At 43.2% G+C, this 20361-nt stretch overlaps 1 long non-coding RNA gene across 2 annotated transcripts in view; it reads right to left on the reverse strand.

The window, feature by feature from the left end:
- LOC103161680 overlaps window positions 1-20361 on the reverse strand; it is a 97267-nt gene that overhangs the window by 14292 nt on the left and 62614 nt on the right. Inside the window, exon 6 of one of the 2 annotated variants that reach the window (XR_004768573.1) lies at window positions 8082-11240. The exons of the other annotated variant lie outside the window; for it this stretch is intronic. This is a non-coding gene — a long non-coding RNA (uncharacterized LOC103161680). Of the gene's footprint in view, window positions 1-8081; window positions 11241-20361 lie in introns of those variants that run through there. 2 annotated transcript variants of the gene reach the window in all.

Consider the following 20361-nt stretch of genomic DNA (forward strand, 5'->3'; position numbering starts at 1 on the left):
GCTCTTTTGGGGGTCCCCTGTCTCTGCTTTCCGAGGCTGGAGCTACAAGCTCTTTGCCATCCCTACCTGCTCACATACCCACCTGACACTTACATGCATTCTCCTTAAGTCCCTGCCTTGGCTTTCCTCTGCGACATATTGTGATATGGAAGTAAAAGTAAAAAAAAAAAAAAAAAAAAAAAAATCTTTCCTCCCCAAGTTGCTTTTGGTCATGTTGTTTTATCACAGCAATAGAAACCCTAACCAAGACAGAAATTGGTACCAGAGAGTGGAGTATTGCTGTGACAGACCTGAACTTGTGGCTCTGGGAGGATGGTGGTAGCATATTGGAAGTTGGAATTGGAGTTGGAAAATCAGAAGGGGTGATGGGCCAGTTGGAAAGGTAGTCAGGCTTTATGGTGGTATTCCTCAAGACCTGGATTGCCGAAGTCCTGGTGTCTGAAGGAGGTTTGTGCCATGGAACTGAAGGTAGCATGAATGTCAGAATAGTGTTTGAATCTTCTTGTCCCTGTCCCATCTAGAATGGCCACCCACACAGATTATAAGTGCCTGCTCCTTCATGCTCTCTGAAGACATCTCCTTTGCTTTTTGTGGGGGACATAGGATGATTATGGGACCCTTGCAACTTGTCAGGGTGACAGTGGCATGGGAGGCCATTTAAAGGCTGTCTTCCTAGCTGTGTACATGTTCTTGCTCTGCAATCTTGAAGCTAATGCTTTAGTTAGCTTTCTGTCTTTATGACAAAATTCCTGAGAGAAAGAAACTAAAGGAGGAAATATTTAATTTGGCTCATGTTTTGAGGTCTCAGCCTATGGTCTTCTGGCCATACTACTTTAGGCCTATGTGAAGGTAGAAAGTTCAGCCACTCTTGATAGCTCTGATAGATGGAAACCAAACCTTCATCACATGGGCTTTCTTGGTTGGGGTAGGGAGGGAGCACTTTATATTAAAGTCAAAATAGCCATCAGCACTCTGTATGAGAAGGTTGTTTGTCCCTTTCCTGACCTCACTACTGCCCATTTGCCTCAGCCAATGGGAGGAACACAACATGGAGTTCTCTGTGTAACATTGAAGAATAACTGAGCTGCTGCAACAGGGAGAGTAAATGAGAGATTTAAAATCTAAAACCAGAGAGCATTGTATGCCTCTTGTGGGAAATCTGGCCTGTCTGGCTAGTGGGCAACCTGATTCATGAGGTCACACAGTGAACCAGGCTCCTTTCATTGTTCTAGCATCCCTTTCCTCCATGGCCAAATTCAGGCTTGGGCATATTCACATTCCAGATCACAGTAGGGTAAAAGGAAATGAGTTCAGACAAGTCATTCTCTTCAAGGAGAAGCAGAAGTTACACATTAGATTCCCACTCCCACTTTGTGGGAACTTTCCATGTTACCACATGTCTACTGAAGTCCTAACCATCGCTTCCAATAATGTTCACTCTCTGATTCTGGTGAACACTAGTTCCTCTCTTGTGCTGTTGTTCTCAGTGCTACTGATTTTTTCCCTTCAGTCTGTGTCCTGTGGGAATTTCCCCTGGCCCATCCTTTAATGGTTTTGAAGGCAGAAGGGTAACAGAAAGTAAGGCAGTAGAATCAATAGAAGTTGAAAATGTATGACAAAGTCTTTTTGATTTTTTTATTTTAATTATGTGTATGTTAGGGTGTGGGCACATGAAAGCAAGTGCCCACAGAGGTCAGAGATGTGAGATCTCCCTGGAGCTAGGTTTATAGACAGTTGTAAGTCCATTGATGTGGGTGCTGGGAATTGAACTCAGGTCCTCAGAAAGAGCAGTGTGTGCCCTTACCCACTGAGCCATCTCTCTAGCCTGACAAGGTCTTAATGAACCAGAAAGAATTAATGATGTGCTTTTGTTTTAATCTTGAGCTGGAGGGTGATAGGGTTTTCATATCATGAACAGATGTCAGAAGCTCTGGAAGAAGAGAATATATATATTCATATATATAACTTATATATATTCATATATATAAGAATATATATTCATATGTATATATGAATACATGTACTGAAAACCATGCTTTATGCCACTTATCTAGAAGCAACATTCACATTCTGTTTCCTGAATTGAGTAGTGAACCTGGGGCTTGCAGGGGCAAAGCAAATTGTCCATGGTCAAGCAGCAGAACAGTTGCCCTTGGCCCCAGGAATCCCTACCTATAATCTTTGTGACACACAGTGTCCCATGTGATGAAGAGGAAGAATCTGACCTCACAAGTAGATATAGCTTAAGTTCAGGAACTAGAAAAGCTCAATTGCTAGGAGAGATACTGGGTGGTGATAGAGGTGGTGTCTTAGTAATATTCTGATCATTTTTCTTCCATAGATGGAGCTTAATTATCTTCAATTAATTATCTTTCAAGTGTGGATGCTACTTAGTGACTCATAGTACTGATGTCTGGTAATCTGAAGATTAGGATATGAAGACACTGTGGTTTCCTCTTTCTGTTTCTCTTATGTCACTTACTGTGAGGGAAAACCAGTTTCTGTGACCCCTAGTAGCACTACTGAGAGACTCACATGGCATGGAACTGAGTCCTCTGGTTGCAAGCCAGAAAGGAACCAGAGACTTCTGCCACAGCATGTGAGCAGAGTTCCCTGTCTGGAAGTGAGTCCTCCAGCCAAACAAGCCCCTCAATGAGGCCAGCCCTAGCTGATATTTTGAGCAAAACATTAAGAGGGACCCTGAGACTAACTAGCTAAGCCAATCCCAAATTATGGACCCATAGAAATCATGCACAATAAACCCTGGCTGTTGTCATCCAGTAAGTTTGGTGATAGTTTGTGAATGAAAAAGAGATTATCAATATGTCTAGATTCAGGAATCATAAAACCTCACTTGCTGTGTTTTATTTGTTACATGAGTTTTTAGAGTCAGCCAGGCTTAAAGGGAGGAGATCCTGGCATAAATATACAAAAGAGTTGGAGAAAAATTTAGAGTCATGGCTTAAACTTCCCAAAGAATGGGCAAGTTGGTGTGTCTCTATTATAAAATTTGAAGATGGCCAGGAAAAAATAAGCAAGTCCTTTGTGGTAGATGTAGCAGCTATAATAAAACAATGATCTATATTATTTCCCATGGAATTTCTATTATTCTCCTGGATCATGAGTCAATGAGAGCAGGTCTTTCAGATCTATTTTGTGTTCGTCCACTCAGCCCAAGAGACTCATAAAAGTGTGTAAGGTACATGGTATGATCACAAGACATCTGGTGAACAAACATGTGTGAGTGACCAGGAAACTAGGAATATATATCTGGCCTTGCAAGATTTTTGTTGTGTTTTGTTCTCTACCCACCAACTTCCTGAATAATTCGTGAAAACACATTACCCAAGCTTTACACTTGTGTAGAGTTTTCTTCTATTTATCACATTGTGATCTATAACTGCTCAGCCATCCCTCCAACTTCCATTTGTTTATTTTATTTATGTGAACAGGTGTTTTGCCTGCATATATGATGTGTACCACATGTGTGCAGTGCCCAAGAAGGCTTGAAAAGGGCATCAGATCCCTTGGAATTGAAGCTACATCTAGCTGTGAGCTTCCATGTAGGTGCTGTGAATCAAACTCCAGTCCTCTGGAAGAGCACCCAGTGATCTTATCTGATGAGAACTGTGATTCATTTAAGATTGTTCAAGTTTGTTTGCTGTGATCAACACTGTGACCCAAAGCAACTCAGAGAGGAAAGGGTTTATCTCATTTTACTGTTTGAGTCCATCCATCCAAAGAAGCTAAGACAGGAATTCAAGGCAGGATCCTGAAGCAGAAACCACAGAGGAAGGTTACTAATTGGCTTGCTCTCACTGGCTTGCTCCCACTGGCTTGCTCTCACTGGTTTGTTCTCACTGTCGGCTCAGCTACATTTCTTACATAGCCCAGGTGTGCCTGCTCAGGAATGGTGCTGTCCACACAGGGCCCTCCCACATCAATTAACAATTGAGCAAGTGCCCTGAGTGATGCCCACAGATATGAGGCAACTCCTCAATTGAAATCCAGTTATGTTAGGCTGACAATGGAAGCTATCTATTACATGTGCAGTTTCCTAAAGAGTACTATGTGAGTGATTTTTTTTTAAAGGAGTGAATATCTTGTAACAATCATTTGATTATTTTACTGCACACTACAAAGCACAAGAAGTACAAAGTGCGCTAAAGGGAAACAGTAGGTTTAGAGTAGGCCAGAGAGCATGCAGATAGGGCAATCATTGCAAAACCGGTGCTTAGGTGACTCTCGCTGAGTAAATATCACTGGATTAAACTTTTCCGGTAAGACATGTAATCTGTGTTTTATATCTGTTTGACAGAAAGTGAAATTGCAACGTAGAGATACTAGTCATGTAACAGTATGTTTTCTTTGCTGGAGAAACTGTCACTGGATTGTGTTTTTCAGTTGCTCATAATATGCACGTTTCTGATGTTATGTTATACCATATTTTGCACGTATATTATACGAGTATTTCTTTCTTTTTTAAATTTTTTTTATTAGTTCAAGTTAGGGAACAAGCTTGTTTCACATGTAAGTCCCTTCTCCCTCTCCCTCCCCTCACCCCCATTCTTCCTCCCCCACCCCCAGCCTACCCCCACCCATCCACCCACCACTCCCCAGGCAGGGTAGGGCCCTCAACAGGGGCTCTGCAAAGTCCACCAAATCTTCCTGTGCTGGGCCTGGGCCCTTCCCCATGTGTCCAGGGCCAGAGTGTAACCCTTCACGTGGGATGGGCTCTCAAAGTCCCTTCTTACACCAGGGAAAAATACTAATCCACCACCAGAGGCTCCCTGGAGTGCAGAGGCCTCCTTATTGACATCCATGTTCAGGGGTCTGGATCAGTCTTGTACTGGCCTCCCTGACAGCATCTGGGGTCCATGTGCTCTCCCTTGTTCAGGCCAACTGTTTCTGTGGGTTTCTCCAACCTGGTACAGACCCCTTCGCTCTTCATTCCTCCCTCTCTTCAACTAAATTACAGATTTCAGCTCAGTGTATATCTGTGGATGTGTGTCTCTGCTTCCATCAGCCACTGGGTGAGGGCTCTAGGATGGCATAAAGAGAAGTCATCAATCTCATTTTAGGGGAAGGGCTTTGAGGTTATCCTCTCCACCATTGCTTGGATTGTCAGATCGTGTCATCCTTGTAGGTCTCTGGAGATCTTCCTAGTTCCAGATCTCTTCTCGGACCTATAGTGGCTCCCTCTAATATGGTATCTTTCATCCTGCTCTCTCTCCTCTATTCTTCCCCCAACTTAATATTTCTGCTCCTCCATTTCCTCTCCTCTACTCCTCTTCTTCTGCTCTTATTGTGGCAGCTCCCTCTCCCCTATCCTCATGCTCCCAGTTAGCTCAGGAGTTCATGCCATTTCCCATTCCTGGGGTCCATTTATCCCTTAGAGTCCTTCATGTTTCCTAGTTTCTTTGGTGAAGAGGATTATAGGCTAGTAATCCTTTGGTCTATGTCTAAAATTCATATATCAGTGAGTACATACCATGTTTGTCTTTTTGTGACTGGGTTACCTCACTCAGGAGGGTTTCTTCTAGTTCCATCCATTGGCCTGCGAATTTCAAGATTCCATTGCTTTTTTCTGCTGTACTCCATTGTATAAATGTACCACATTTTCTCTATCCATTCTTCAATTGAGGGGCATCTAGGTTGCTTCCAGGTTCTGGCTATTACAAACAATGTTGCTATGAACATGGTTGAACATATGTCCTTGTTGTATGAACATGCACTATTTGGGTATATACCCAAGAGAGGAATGGCTGGATCTTGAGGTAGACTGATTCCCATTTTTCTGAGCAACCACCATACTGATTTCTAGAGTGGTCTCACAAGTTCGCACTCCCCCCAGCAATGGAGGAGTGTTCCTTTTTTCTCCACATCCTCTCCAGCATAGATTGTCATTGGTATTTTTTATTTTAGCCATTCTGACAGGTGTGAGGTGGTATCTCAGAGTTGTTTTGAGTTGCATTTCTCTGATGACCAAGGATTTTGAGCACTTTCTTAAGTGTCTTTCAGCCATTTCAGATTCCTCTGTTGAGAATTCTCTATTTAGTTCTGCACCCCACTTTTTAATTTCATTGTTTGGTGTTTTGGTGGCTAGCTTCTTGAGCTCCTTATATATTTTGGAAATCAGCCCTCTGTCAAATGTGGGATCAGTGAAGATCTTTTCCCATTCTGTGGGTGGTCGTTTTGTCTTACTGTTTCCTTTGCCTTGCAGAAGCTTCTCAGTTTCAGGCAGTCCCATTTATTAATTGCAGATCTTAAGTCTGTGCTACTGGCATAATGTTCAGGAAGCAGTCTCCTGTGCCAATTTGTTCAAGGGTAATTCCCACTTTCTCTTCTAGAAGATTCAGTATGGCTGGATTTATGGTGAGATCTTTGATCCATTTGCACTTAAGTTTTGTTCATGGTGACAGGTATGGATCTATCTGCAATCTTCTGCATGTCCGAATGCAATTGTGCCAGCACCATTTGTTGAAGATGCTATCTTTTTTCCATTGTATAGATTTAGCACCTTTGTCAAAAATAAGGTCATAGGTGTGTGGGTTAATATCAGGGTTTTCAATTCGATTCCATTGGTCTGTCTATTTTGTGCCAATACCAAGCTGTTTTCAGAACTATGGCTCTATAGTAGAGCTTGAAGTCAGGGATGGTGATGCCTCCAGAAGATCCTTTATTGTAAAGAGTTGTTTTGGCTATCCTGGGTTTTTTATTTTTCCATATAAAGTTGAGTATTGTTCTTTCAATGTCTGTGAAAAACTGTGTTGGGATTTTGATGGGGATTGCATTGAATCTGTAGATTGCTTTTGGCAGGATTGCCATTTTTACTATGTTAATTCTACCTATCCAAGAGCATGGGAGATCTTTCCGTTTTCTGGTATCTTCTTTAATTTCTTTCTTTAAAGTCTCAAAGTTCTTATTGTACAGATCTTTCACTTTTTTGGTTAGTGTCACCTCAAGAAATTTTATGTTGCTTGTGGATATTGTGAAAGGTGATGTTTCCCTGCTTTCTTTCTCATTGGATTTATCATCTGTATATAGTAGGGCTACTGATTTTTTTTTTAGTTAATTTTGTATCCTGCTACCTTGCTGAAGGTGTTTATCAGCTGTAGGAGTTCCCTGGTAGAGTTTTTCGGGTCACTAATGTAGACTATCATGTCATCTGCAAATAGTGAAAGTTTGACTTCTTCCTTTCCAATTTGTATCCCTTTGATCCCCTTTTCTTGTCTTATTGCTCTAGCTAGAACTTCAAGTACAATATTGAAGAGATATGGAGAGAGTGGACAGCCTTGTCTTGTTCCTGATTTTAGAGGAAACGCTTTGAGTTTCTCTCCATTTAGTTTGATGTTGGCTATTGGTTTCATGTATATTGCGTTTATCATGTTTAGACATGTTCCTGTTATTCCTGTTCTCTCCAAGATCTTTATCATGAAGGGATGTTGGATTTTGTCAAAGGCATTTTCAGCGTCTAGTGAGATGATCATGTGGCTTTTCTTATTCAGTTTGTTTATATGGTGGATTACATTGATGGATTTTCATAAGTTGAACCATCCTTGAATCCCTGAGATGAAGCCTACTTGCTCATGGTGAATGATTTTTCTGATATGTTTTTGTATTCGATTCACCAATATTTTATTGAGTATTTTAGCATCGATGTTCATGAGGGATATTGGTCTGTAGTTCTCTTTTTTAGTCATATCTTTGTGTGGCTTGGGTATCAAAGTGATTGTAGCCTCCAAGAAAGAGTTTGGCAATATCTCATCTGCTTCTATTGTGTGGAGCAGTTTGAGGAGTACTGGAATTAGTTCTTGTTTGAATTTCTGGTAGAATTCTGCAGTGAAGCCATCTGGCCCTGGGCTTTTTTTGGTTGGGAGGCTTTTGATGACTGCTTCTATTTCATTAGGGGTCTATTTAAACTGCTTATCTGATGTTGGTTTAATTTTGGTAAGTGATATCTATCCAGAAAACTGTCCATTTCCTTTAGATTTTCCAATTTTGTGGAGTACAGGTTTTCAAAGTATGACCTGAAGATTCTCTGGATTTCCTCAGTGTCCATTGTTATATCCCCCTTTTTGTTTCTGATTTTGCTAATTAGCATGCTCTCTCTCTGCCTTTTTGTTAGTTTGGCTAGAGGTTATACGAGTATTTCTGATGGTATATTATACCATCTATCTACACATGGCACCTTCATGCCATCCTCTGCCCATCTTTGGAGACTTCAGGTTCTCCAATAGTAACTGGAATGCTTTGCTTCCTTGATGAGACAGAAGTGTAGTTTACTTTGTATTTCTTCAAATTTGCTCCTATCTTAGGTTATCTTTGATTCCCTTAGTAGCCATTTGGCATCCATCTTCTATATCTGATTTCATATCCTGTCAGTTGCTGGGTTAAAACTCTGACATGTTTTTACCAGACTACCAGCTTTTCTCCAGCCCCTAAGCCAAGACTCTTACCAAATAATATCTAAAATAGGCATCATTTCCCCCAGCTTTGCCATAATCCCATACTTAATATTCCTACCAATGTATTTGATAAATGCCTTGAGTTATGACTCTCATTTGTTCTATGAATATAAAAATTCACATAACTAGTGTCATGTTGAAAAATAAAAGTCATATTCCTGGGGACAACCTGTTCATGGGCCATCATCACTCACGTAGGATGTACACTAAATTATCTGTTACTTACTTTGAGGAGAGAGTGTTGTTGTTTTGCATCAACAGTGATGTTTCTTTAGGTCCTTGCTCTTTGGGAATAGTTCCGTTCTCCACCTTTCCCTATAGCCCCTGACTTTACTATTTCAAAACCCCCACCCCACAATTTCCGCTCATTTCAAACAGTATTCACCAAATATTTCTTGCTTGAAGAATGCAGGAGCCCAAGAGTCCTTACATTTCAAATATCCTTGGTCTATTTTAGTCCAAGTTCTAAGAACTTCTGTCAATAAGCTAAAAGCTTTCATAGGTTTTGGTTGTGGGTTTTGAAAAGCTCAGGGGTTTTTCAATTCAATTCCATTCCATTCTGTGTGCCAAAAGTCACACCCTTAATTCTTTCAAGCTTTTTCTCTCTCTCCTAGAAGTAATTATTGCTAATTTGGGTGTGCTCCCACTGTGGGAACATGCCTTTAAGTTTCCAAAGAGTCTTTTCACCTAGCAGGGTAAGATGTTAGTTGGGTATCCTGTAGCAAGAATGAGAATGCACTTGCTGACCTTCTGTATTAAGGCCTAGCCCTTTGAAGGAAGTTGCCTGGAGCTTGTCAAGGGGTTGGTGTCTTGTACTGGTGGGTCCACTTGCCCTAGGTATATAGTCACAATCTGGAAATTCTGGCAGGAGAGGAGATATTCTTTTTGTTTTTTGAGACAGTGTTTCCTTACATAACCCCCTTTTCTGGAAACTCACTCTGTAGACCAAGCTGACCTTGAACTCATAGACATCCCCCTGCCTCTGCCTCCTGAGTAAAGGGACTAAAGGTATGTACCACCCCCTAGAGAGACCCTTGCACCCTTCCCTTTGGCTATCAGACTATCACCATTTAAAAATTTTCATCTCCAGGAACTAGTCTGTTTAATAGACAAGCTTGAAGTCCTGGGTTCAACTACCAGCACTACATAAAACTAGATGTGGCGGTACTCTCAAGAGGTGGAAGCAAGAAGACCAGAAGTTCAAGGTCATTCTCTGCTACATATGGAGTTCCAGACTGGATTGCATGAGTAGTCTGGACTACTGGACTAACTGGAAGAGAAAAGAAAAGAAAAGAAAAAAGAAAAGAAAAATAGCCTTTCTCTTTTCTCTATCAAAAATGAGATATTTTGGACCCCATATTCCTCAGCTAAGACTTAATAATATCTCTGTAGCAGAGAAAGGAGGTTACCTGGGACCCAGGTCATCTTCCTCCCAGTTCTAGTGTTCATCCCATGGTTTTCTACAAATTGCCCATAGACACAGTGTGTATATGTTCGTGGGTGTGGGTGGGTGCATGTGTGCGTGTGTGTTTGTGTTCATTCTAATGGCCCTTTGGTGAATATGTCTGGATGGTGGATGACTTTCTATACTGTGATCAGAAATCCAGACTCCTTTTATCTGTTAGAGAACTGAAGAAAGAACCTATTTTCCTCCCCAGCTGAGAAACAGGACAAAGACTGACATCATTCAAATTTACCCAAGCAGAGATTCTTGGGGCGGGGAAATACCTCCACTGACATCCTGAAGCTTGGGCTGGGACTCAGCCCTTTGAGGTTGGGTGCTGGCCAGTGGCTGTTGGGGTCTTCCAGACGGCAGAGTAAAGATAACTTATCAAGTTAGCAAAATACATTTAATATTTAACAGCAGCTGCAAACTGGATTCAGGTGCCGCTGCTGGAACCAGCTGTCTGCTAAGGTGATGTAGGAGGATTCAGGTGAGGTTGGCAGGAGTTAGAGGCTGACAGAGAGGGCACAGAGAAAACAGGAAGGACCAAGTCCCTTCTCTCCCAGCACTCCCACTTTCCAGTAGTTCGAAATTTAAGGAGCCTGTTGGTGAAGTAGACATTGCCAGCATTACACAACAGAGAGTGGCTGCCTGGATTAGAAGATGTGAGATGGTACCTTAATAACTCGGAGTGGGTGGGGGCGGTCACAAGGCAGCCATTGCAACCCATTGCTGGCTTCCTTCTTTTTGGCCACTTGGATAGTATTGTCCACCTTCTCTGTCACACAGTGACCAAATTGCTTCCTGTGTGATGCACAGCCAGCTGCCTGGCTTTACAGTTTCTGAATGTGAGCCTCACTAAGATATGGGAAGAATGGTGGAGGGTGACGTCAGTACACGTAGGCTCCTGGCTCCCGGAAGTATTCTTTACTTTTCTTGTTTCCGTCACCAAATGCTTGACAAAAGCGAGCCTGGGAAGGATTTATTTTGACTTGTAGTTAGAGTCCCTCATGGAAGGGAAGGCTGGGTGGCAGGTGGATCCACGGTGGCAGTGGTATGCAGCTGAGGCTCCTTGCCCTTTTACATCTCGGTGGAGCAGGAATCAAAGAGCAAACAGGAAGTAGTTCCAGGATATGAAACTTTGAGCCCCTTTTTCAGTGATCCTCTTCATCAAGCCAGGCTCCACCTTCTAAAGGTTCCACAACTTTGAAGAATGAGGTCACCAGCTGGGATACAAGTGTTCAAACACATGAACCAATTGTGGGACATTCACATTCAAATGGCATCAGGCTGCTGTCTGTTTCCTCAGTACGCGCTCTCTCCTGTCCCTGTTAATGGAGTGACAATTCAGCCTTGCTACTTTTAGCCCCAGGATACTGTCCTGTACCATCTCAGCTGGGTTCCCTACTCTTCAGTTCCAATCTGTTTATATAGTTTATTCATTTGGTTCTCTTCACACTGTCCTAATTTAGGGGTGCCACCGCTATTCCAGGAGCCTAACTAACAGTTTAAGACTGTGAAGAAATGGAGTGGGTACAATTACAGTGAGCCAGATAGGGCAGGTGGCTGTGGCGAGGAGGTGGTGTAATGAAGCTGTGGCCTTGTAAGGAAGGATCAGCCAACTGGTTGACCCAATAGAAAGATCAGGAATTGAATGCTTAATTCAACCCAACTCTGGAGTCTCCCAATTGCCTGGTTTTCTTCTTCTAAATCCAGTGAGGAAGCCAGAAGTGAGACAACTGTTAGGGCAAGCCTCAGCGGGAAACCTCCCTGGTCCTGAGCAGGTCACATACAGCTGGACCATTGAAGTGGAGAGGTGACCAGAACTGGTGATCCATCAGTGCCTGAGGCACTGTTATACTCAACTGACACCACCTCTGCTGTGTGATAAAGGTACTGCAATAATTGTCAGAGAGAATTACTTACTCAGTTTTAAAATAATACACAATTCAGCAAGAAGAATATATTTAAGTGTAAAGATTTTCAAATTCACTAAAATATTTTTTTCTTTTCTTTTGGTTTTTCAAGACAGGGTTTCTCTGTGGCTTTGGAGGCTGTCCTGGAACTAGCTCTTGTAGACCAGGCTGGTCTCGAACTCACAGAGATCTACCTGCCTCTGCCTCCCGAGTGCTGGGATTAAAGGTGTGTGCCACCACTGCCCAGCTTCACTAAAATATTTTTATAAACAAATTTAATTTTACACTTAACAACTTAAGTATGACACATTTAGGGTTTTCAACTGAAAATAAATACTCCGAGTGATGATATGCAATGACCAGCAGAAACAACTTATGTCACGTTTCTTCCTCTTTGAAGTGCCATTCTGTCATGATTTATTTTGAGTTTCATAACATTTTATAGAAATGAGACGTATCTCAGGAGCCAAAGATTAACTCCATTAAACAGTTGCACTTGGTTGCTTCTTTAGCTCTCTGGCTAAGATCAAATCAAATTCACAGTGAAGCATGTTTGTATACCACAGAGCACTCGTGGATGTGTTGAGATGGACAACTAACTGGCAGTTCTCTGATGTAACCTCTATCGAGACAACCGTGTTCCTTAAAGCATGTTATCAAAGGCACACTTGTTTGAAGCTTACAAGCGTGTAATTAAGATGCAACTGTAACTAGAATCGTGTTTCGAGAATCAGACTAACAAAAGCTCTCTTTACTGATCAGTTATAAGTGGTTTTCATCATTATTCCTATGCTTTCTCCAGGTACTGCCTGTAGTGGCATGGCTGGACTTGCTCCATGGACCTACCCTTGGTCTCTACTGTTTCTAGCTTATGTTCTACACTTGCTGTGTGTGTTTTCTCTGCACAAAGACTGCTGCTTCCTTAAATTCATGCTTCCCTGTAACTTCAGCTGGCAGACTTCCCCATCTGATCTTGCCTTCCTGGTCTATTCACTACTTACTTTAGCTCCCAACCCCATTTTCCAGAGCTAGCAGGTTCAAGGCCTCACAGAAGACCCTCATTTGGTCAAATCATATGTGTGCGTCTTTTTTTTTTTTTTTTTTTTTTTTTTTTTTTGTAGTCTGTGCATTGACTTGACTCTGCTGACGGGAAGATGATATAGTCATCTGGCTCTGGCTCACATGTCAAAAGCCTAGCATGGCTCCAAGCAATAGACAGTTCTGGGATTGACAACTGTAATGCCAAGGAAGAACAAATACACACAGAAGCCTCTGAAGATATATTGTCACTTCTACTCTATTGTAGTAGAAAGAGAAATGGCTACTGAACTAAACATTCCATCGTTTACTTTTCTCTCTGATATATTTGTAGCCCTGAAGTTTCCTTCTCCTCAGTTTGCAGGCAGCATAATGAGTTTTTACATAGAACTATAATGACAATAACAGAGCTCCCACCAGGAGAAATAGCTGGGGTAAAAAAGGGTTTCTCTTTTCTCCTCAAGAGTCAGAAGCCTGGATTGTCAGATCGTGTCATCCTTGTAATGGTGGAGAGGATAACCTCAAAGCCCTTCCCCTAAAATGAGATTGATGACTTCTCTTTATGCCATCCTAGAGCCCTCACCCAGTGGCTGATGGAAGCAGAGACACACATCCACAGATATACACTGAGCTGAAATCTGTAATTTAGTTGAAGAGAGGGAGGAATGAAGAGCGAAGGGGTCTGTACCAGGTTGGAGAAACCCACAGAAACAGTTGGCCTGAACAAGGGAGAGCACATGGACCCCAGATGCTGTCTGGGAGGCCAGTACAAGACTGATCCAGACCCCTGAACATGGATGTCAATAAGGAGGCCTCTGCACTCCAGGGAGCCTCTGGTGGTGGATTAGTATTTTTCCCTGGTGCAAGAAGGGACTTTGAGAGCCCATCCCACGTGAAGGGTTACACTCTGGCCCTGGACACATGGGGAAGGGCCCAGGCCCAGCACAGGAAGATTTGGTGGACTTTGCAGAGCCCCTGTTGAGGGCCCTACCCTGCCTGGGGAGTGGTGGGTGGATGGGGTGGGGGTAGGCTGGGGTGGGGGAGGAAGAATGGGGGTGAGGGGAGGAAGAGGGAGAAGGGACTTACATGTGAAACAAGCTTGTTCCCTAACTAGAACTAATAAATAAATTAAAAAGAAAAGAAACAAACAAACAAAAAGAGTCAGAAACCTAGCTGGAAGCAGCTGTGGGCATTTGCTGGGGCCAGCTTCTCAGAGAATCTACTTGTCACATCACAGTTGCATGATATCCTCAGAGCTGTAGAGAAGCTCGTCCTTTCATGGCAGAAGGAAGGGAAGGTGGTCAAGGACCCAGATCTATGTAAATATTTCCAGAGGCACCTGTGGATTTCTCCTGATGTCCATTGACATGGAAGCTACATGGGCTATCCATGGCTACAGAGTAAACTACAATAGGAGGTGTTCAGGGATTTCCAGAACAACACTGAAACTTTTGAGAGAAACAAAGGAGAGACAGGGATTAGGAGTATAGTGTTGTAGGATCCCATGTATCACCAGGTCATCCCTGAGCTGTGACTAGGGCCCAGAGCTCAGACTTCTCAGGCAAACAGTTACCATGAGGATTGTGGGGACAGAAGACCTCATCAAGATTGGAGGCTCCCTCCCACGTGTTGGCTGCACAAGCCTTGATTCTACACAGAAGCTCAGTTCCTTTTTTGTGTTTTGGTTTTCAAGGCAGGGGTTCTCTGTGTAGCTTTGGAGCCTGCTCTGTAGACCAGGCTGGCTTTGAACTCACAGAGATCCACCTACCTCTGCCTCCTGAGTGCTGGGACTAAAGGTGTGTGTCACCATTGCCTGGCTCAGAACCACATTTCCATTGTGTAGGTGGGTTGAGATCTGGAAGTACTCTGAGGGGAAGTAATTACATGTATTTTTTTGGGGGGGGGTGTTTTGAGACAGGGTTTCTATGTGGTTTTGGAGGCTGTCCTGGAACTTTCTCTTGTAGATGAGGCTGGTCTGGAACTCATAGAGATTCTTCCCAAGTGCTGGGATTAAAGGCGTGCACCACCACCACCTGGCAATTATATGTTTATAAGCTGGGAAGATTCTGCATAGTGTTCATGTTGGTCATTCACTTTGCCATGGAGGATTTGGTGATAACAAATCCTAGAGCACATTTAGAATTTAACTCTGTTATCTAGGGACTTTTACTGCTAATTTGTGTTTTCTGAGAACCTACAACATTGGAATATTATAATAAACATTGCTAGAATATTTCTTGTATTTGTGCATATATTTGTGGTATGGGTGTGGGGGGGCCACATGCACTCATGTGAATATATATGTGTGCATCTATGTGTGTGTGTGCATCTGTGTATGTGTGCATCTATGTGTGTGTGTCTTCATTTATGTGTATGTGTGTTCATTTCTGTGTGTTTGTGTTCATCTCTGTATGTACTGAGTGCAAGTGCCCATGGAGTCCAGAGAGGGTTCTGGATCCCCTGGAACTGGACTTACAGGTGGTCATGAGCTGCCTGATGTGGATATTAGGAACTGGGCCCAGATACTCTGCAAGAGCAGTATATGTTCTTATCTCTGAGCCATCTTTCTAGCCCCAAGCAGGGCTTTTAAATTGCATTAAAACAAGCAAGCAAGCAAGCAAACAAACAAAGCACATCCAAGTCACCCCTTGGGCTGTTGCATCAGGCAACAGGCTGTTCTGTGAGTTTTTGTCCAGCACTGAGTCTCAGAGGAGTCATTACAAGTCTAGTAACACAGACTTCAGTCATCCTGGCTGGCTTCCAGAGCCTGCCATTCACTGCCTGTAGAGCTTTTGCAGAGCTCTGAACCATTTCCTGTGGCCTCTTGGGCTCTGGTCAACAGTTTAAAGTCCAACTTCTTGTCTTCTGGTACCGTTTATTTTTCTATTTCTGTTTGGTGAATGGCCTCTACATTTGCCCTTTCCTGCTCTAGCCCGGCTGGAAGTCAACTATATTAACAGTTCCTTTGTAAGTTCACAGTGGTCTATGAACTAGTCTAAAATTTCTTGGAAAAGAAACAACTGTTGCCTCTAGAACCAAGTCCCAGAGGGAACATATTCTGTCAGTCTCTCCTCAGGCAAGTCCCATTATGGGTTCCAGCTACTTCCTACCCCCCCCATCTAATAATCATTGAAAATGCCTCCATACCCACTATAAATTTTTGCTAATGTCCTGACAAAGAGCCAGGACCACCATTTTACTCCCAGCTAAAGCAGGGCCACATATGACCTTTGACATTGCATGGCCTCAGGTGGCAGTGCAGGGCCTCACATCAGCCAGTTCCTCACCATCATTCCATCTCCAGTCCTGCCTCTCTCCACAACACCTGAACTGCTCCTCTTCTCATCACAGTGGCAGCAGCATGGCCTTTGTCTTCCTCCCTTGTGAGGATTTCACATGGGTAACTATAGGTGCTTTGAACCAAAATGGACATGGTCATGTCTAACCCAAAGGAAACAGCTACATTGATCCAAGATGGACATGGTCATGTCAAATTCAAAGGAGACAGCTACACTAGATCCAAGATGGACATGGTCACTTTCAACCCAACCAAACAGCCACACAGCACCAGAACCATCACTCTTTTCTCTTCCCTGAACTCATTAACGTGATCAAAATGGGATAGGCAGATCTTTCTAGAGTGCTTCAGACACTTTAAGCTGCTGTTAAAAAATGAAGAAACATCTGGGCAGTAGTGGCACCTGCCTTTAATCCCAGCACTTGGGAGGTAGAGGCAGGCAGATCTCTGTGAGTTGGAGGCCAGACTGGTATACAAAGCGTGTTCCAGAACAGCCAGGGCTACATAAAGAAACCCTGTCTCAAAAAAACCAAAACACAACAACAATAACAAAGAAACTGATAGGTTTGTGTACCTCGATAATAGGTTTTTCCGATGACACAGTAAGCCCAATCAAGACGAATTTAAAAGTAAAAGACCAGGTTTATTTGGGCAAAGCACTCCCCGGTGACCCTCCAGCCCCCAGAGAGCGAGGTGGGGGACAGAGGCCAGGAGAGAAATCACTTGGCCAGTCTAGAGGAGGGTGCTTAAATACCCTGTAGGTGCTATGTGATAACTCATCCTCCACAAGCTGAGTTTGTGCCCAGTTATGGGAGGCAGGGTCTTGAGCAGCTAGCAGCTTTGGGGGAGGAGCTGGGGCTGCAGCTACTGCTGAACTGGACTTTTGGTGGTTTTCCTGAGAGGACAGGGTTTGAGGAGGAGGGAATGGCTAGATCAAGCAAGGGTGAGCTGGAGATTCCAGCCAAATAGAAACAACAACAAAACTCAGTTGGCTACTATCAAAGTAATGTAACAACAAAAACTATGTATCTATAACCATGTAAAGAAAACATGAAGGTCTAAAGGAGAAAAGATGATTTGTCAATGTTATCATAAAATATTTTCTGCTTTAAGGTAATTTTTTGTTTTGAGTTTTTTTTTTTTTTTGGTTGATTTTGTTTTTGAGACAAGGTGTTGCTATGTAGCCCGGGCAGGTCTGGAACCCACTATGTTGCTACCTTGAACTCACAATCTTCCTGCCTTGGCCTCTTGAATGTTGGGAGTACAGGTAAATACCACCACACCCAGCTCTAAGATGTGTACTTAAAGTTGTATCCCCCTCAGTCTTACCCGTTGAGTCTCCCTCCATGTGCTAGCACCAGAGGAACCTGCTGCAAAGCATTGTGTTCATTTGCAGAGGGAGGCTGGGCCAAGGCACAAATCCTTGGTCAGCTAACAGCAGGGAAGAAAGAGCAAACCTGGGGAAGGGATCCCGTCCAGACCTCTCACTGGCGTGGCAAGGAGTGCCAGAAGAGAAGCTGAGGCAAGGCCTGCTGGTCTGCAGGAACTACAGGTGCCTGGGAGACTGTGAAAGTTGCCACTGGCAAGGCCAGAGCAGGGCCACAAAATGTGTCAGGACTCCAAAGAGCAGTCTTAGTAAGGACAGAAAATGACTGTGTGAGGGGCCAGGGAGGCAACTCTTAGCTCTGTCAGCAATAGCAGAAGCCCTTTCACCCAAACTTTCTACAGCATCAGAGTGCCAGCTGGTACACAGAGACCAGGGACTCATGACAGTGTCAGGTCCCATGAAGCCCTGGCTGAGGGGCTAGTGTCCTTTCCGACGCTCCTGTGATACTCAGAACATGGGTGAGGCCAGCTCTGCAGGAGTCCAGCAGTGGCAGTGAGGGACAGAGACAAGCTGTGAAGCCTGGTCCCAAGGCCGGCCGTGGGGTGGTGGCTCTGCAGGAAGTCCTCTTAGGTGGTTCTACTATTAAAAAATGTGGGGGATGGGGAGAATGGGAGGGAAGCAAATCCTGTGTCTGGGACAGTTCAAGCAAATCAAACTTCTTAGCTGTTGAAATGCAAAGAACATGTCAATTGTGAAGAGCTGCAAGCAATCATGAAGAAAGATTTCTTAAAACAACAACGTGGTGTGTGTGTGTGTGTGTGTGTGTGTGTGTGTGTGTGTGTGTGTGTGTGTGTGTGTGTGTGTTTAGGCCAGGGGTCACAGTATCAGCTGTTCTTCTCTATTACCCTCTGTCTTATGTCCTGAGATCAGGTCTTTTCCTTAGCTTTATGGGGGAGGGGTGAGCTCCAGGATCCTCCTGTCTCCCCAGCCCTCCCACAGGGCTGAAGCTCACCATACCCAGCTCTTTTCCCTGAGAGCTGGAAGTAGAGCTCAGGCCCTCATGCCTCAGGCTCTGCACCAACTGGGCCAGCTCATCACCCCCCACCTATATTGTTGCTTTTTTATTTGAGAGAAAATATCTGACTTTTTTTTTCTTAACAAGAATAATGTGTTCTGGGAAATACATCATTATTCAGCTTCTTTGTGTGAGCATCGGAGTGTATTTATACAGACTAAGATGCAGACGAGGATGTCGGGAGTGGACTCATAGTCATGAGACTGTGGTCTGACATGCAGCCGCTGCTGTGTGAGGCACCATCTTGTGCTGTGTGACTGGACATTAGGAAGACATCAAGACCAGCATCCACCTCAGTAAGAGAGCAGCCACAGGTTTCATCTTAGTGTTTGTCTCTTGGCTTATCTTGTTAACAATAAAAAAGACCAAAACAATTCATTGAGAATCCTTAAATGTTTATGAAACTTATAACATAAAATATGTATTTTACCATATCTTGAAAGGTATTTATTTATTTATTTATTTATTTGTTTTTTGAGAAATGGTCTCACTTAGCTCAGGCTAGCTTCAAACTCTTTATGCAGGCAAGAATGACCCTAAATTTGTGAGTTTCCTGCCTCTACATCTGGAGTGTCAGGATTACTGGAGTGCACTGGGCCTCGTTTATTTTCTGTGATTTCCCTGTGTAGTTCAATAATTATCATGCTCTCTTGATAAACTCAAGTGTACAAGCAAAATTAAACTTCACTGAATCCGTAAATAGAAAAAACCTATTGGTATATATTTCTGCTATAATGGGAGGAGGAATCAAAATCATTATGAGGTCACGAGAGAGGAGACCATCTGGGTTTATAGTCACCAGACCACATGGCTGAAACAAAGATGAAAGAACTGTAACAACAGCCTTCCTGACTCTTCCGATGCTTATCTGAGTTCTCTGAGACAGCTCATCATAGCAAGTCAGAGCCTGTTTCTGTAATTGGCAATGGCAAAAAATGGGCCACCCAGAGCATGCTGCCAGAGTTGCTGCAACTGCCATGGTGTTTACTCTGGAGGGGTAAAGACTCAGGGACAACGAGAGAGCTGCACACACATATTTGAAGATCCAGCTATGAAGAAGCCAGTTCAGACTTGTCCCAAGAGCCTTCAACTGACAGAATAAGGAAGGGCCTATCTCCACTGGGTCTTCCCAGAGGTGGGAACGGCTGACCTGAGAGAGGCTGGGTTCTGGATCACATGGGAGTACACACTACACATACTTGTGCAAGCCCAGGGTAGGACTTTGGTAGAGTGAGCCAATCATTAACCGTTTCAGCTCTGAGAACAGTTTTCATCACTGCACAATTTGCCATGTTCATCCATCAAAGGCAGCTCCTAGACACAGGCATCCCTGGCACACAGTCTTTACAATTCCTTTATTTTAGACCTCAGTTTGAACTAAAGGCTATCAAAGAATTTCAACCATTCTTTTTTCCTTTTGTTCTTAATGCTGAGCATGAACTTAGAGCCTGTGTAAGGCTAGACAAGTATTCTAACACTGGAGACAGAATAGCCAAGGCTATTACATTATTCTTTATTACATATTCTTTATTACATTAAAATCAATAAGGTATTTATTTATTTAGAGACAAGGTTTTTCTGTGTAACAGAGTCTGGCTGCCCTGGAACTCTTTTTGTAGATTAGGCTGGCCTCAAACTCAGAGACTCACTTGCCTCTGCCTCACAAGTGCTGGGATTAAAGGTGTAGACCTACACCATATAACTAAAGTTTTTTATTATTTTTCATTTATTTATTTATTTATTTATTTATTTATTTATTTATTTATTTATTTATTTATTTATTTTCGTGTCACTA

The sequence above is a fragment of the Cricetulus griseus genome, chromosome 2 (genome assembly GCF_003668045.3).
Source record: "Cricetulus griseus strain 17A/GY chromosome 2, alternate assembly CriGri-PICRH-1.0, whole genome shotgun sequence".
Lineage (NCBI taxonomy): Eukaryota > Metazoa > Chordata > Mammalia > Rodentia > Cricetidae > Cricetulus > Cricetulus griseus.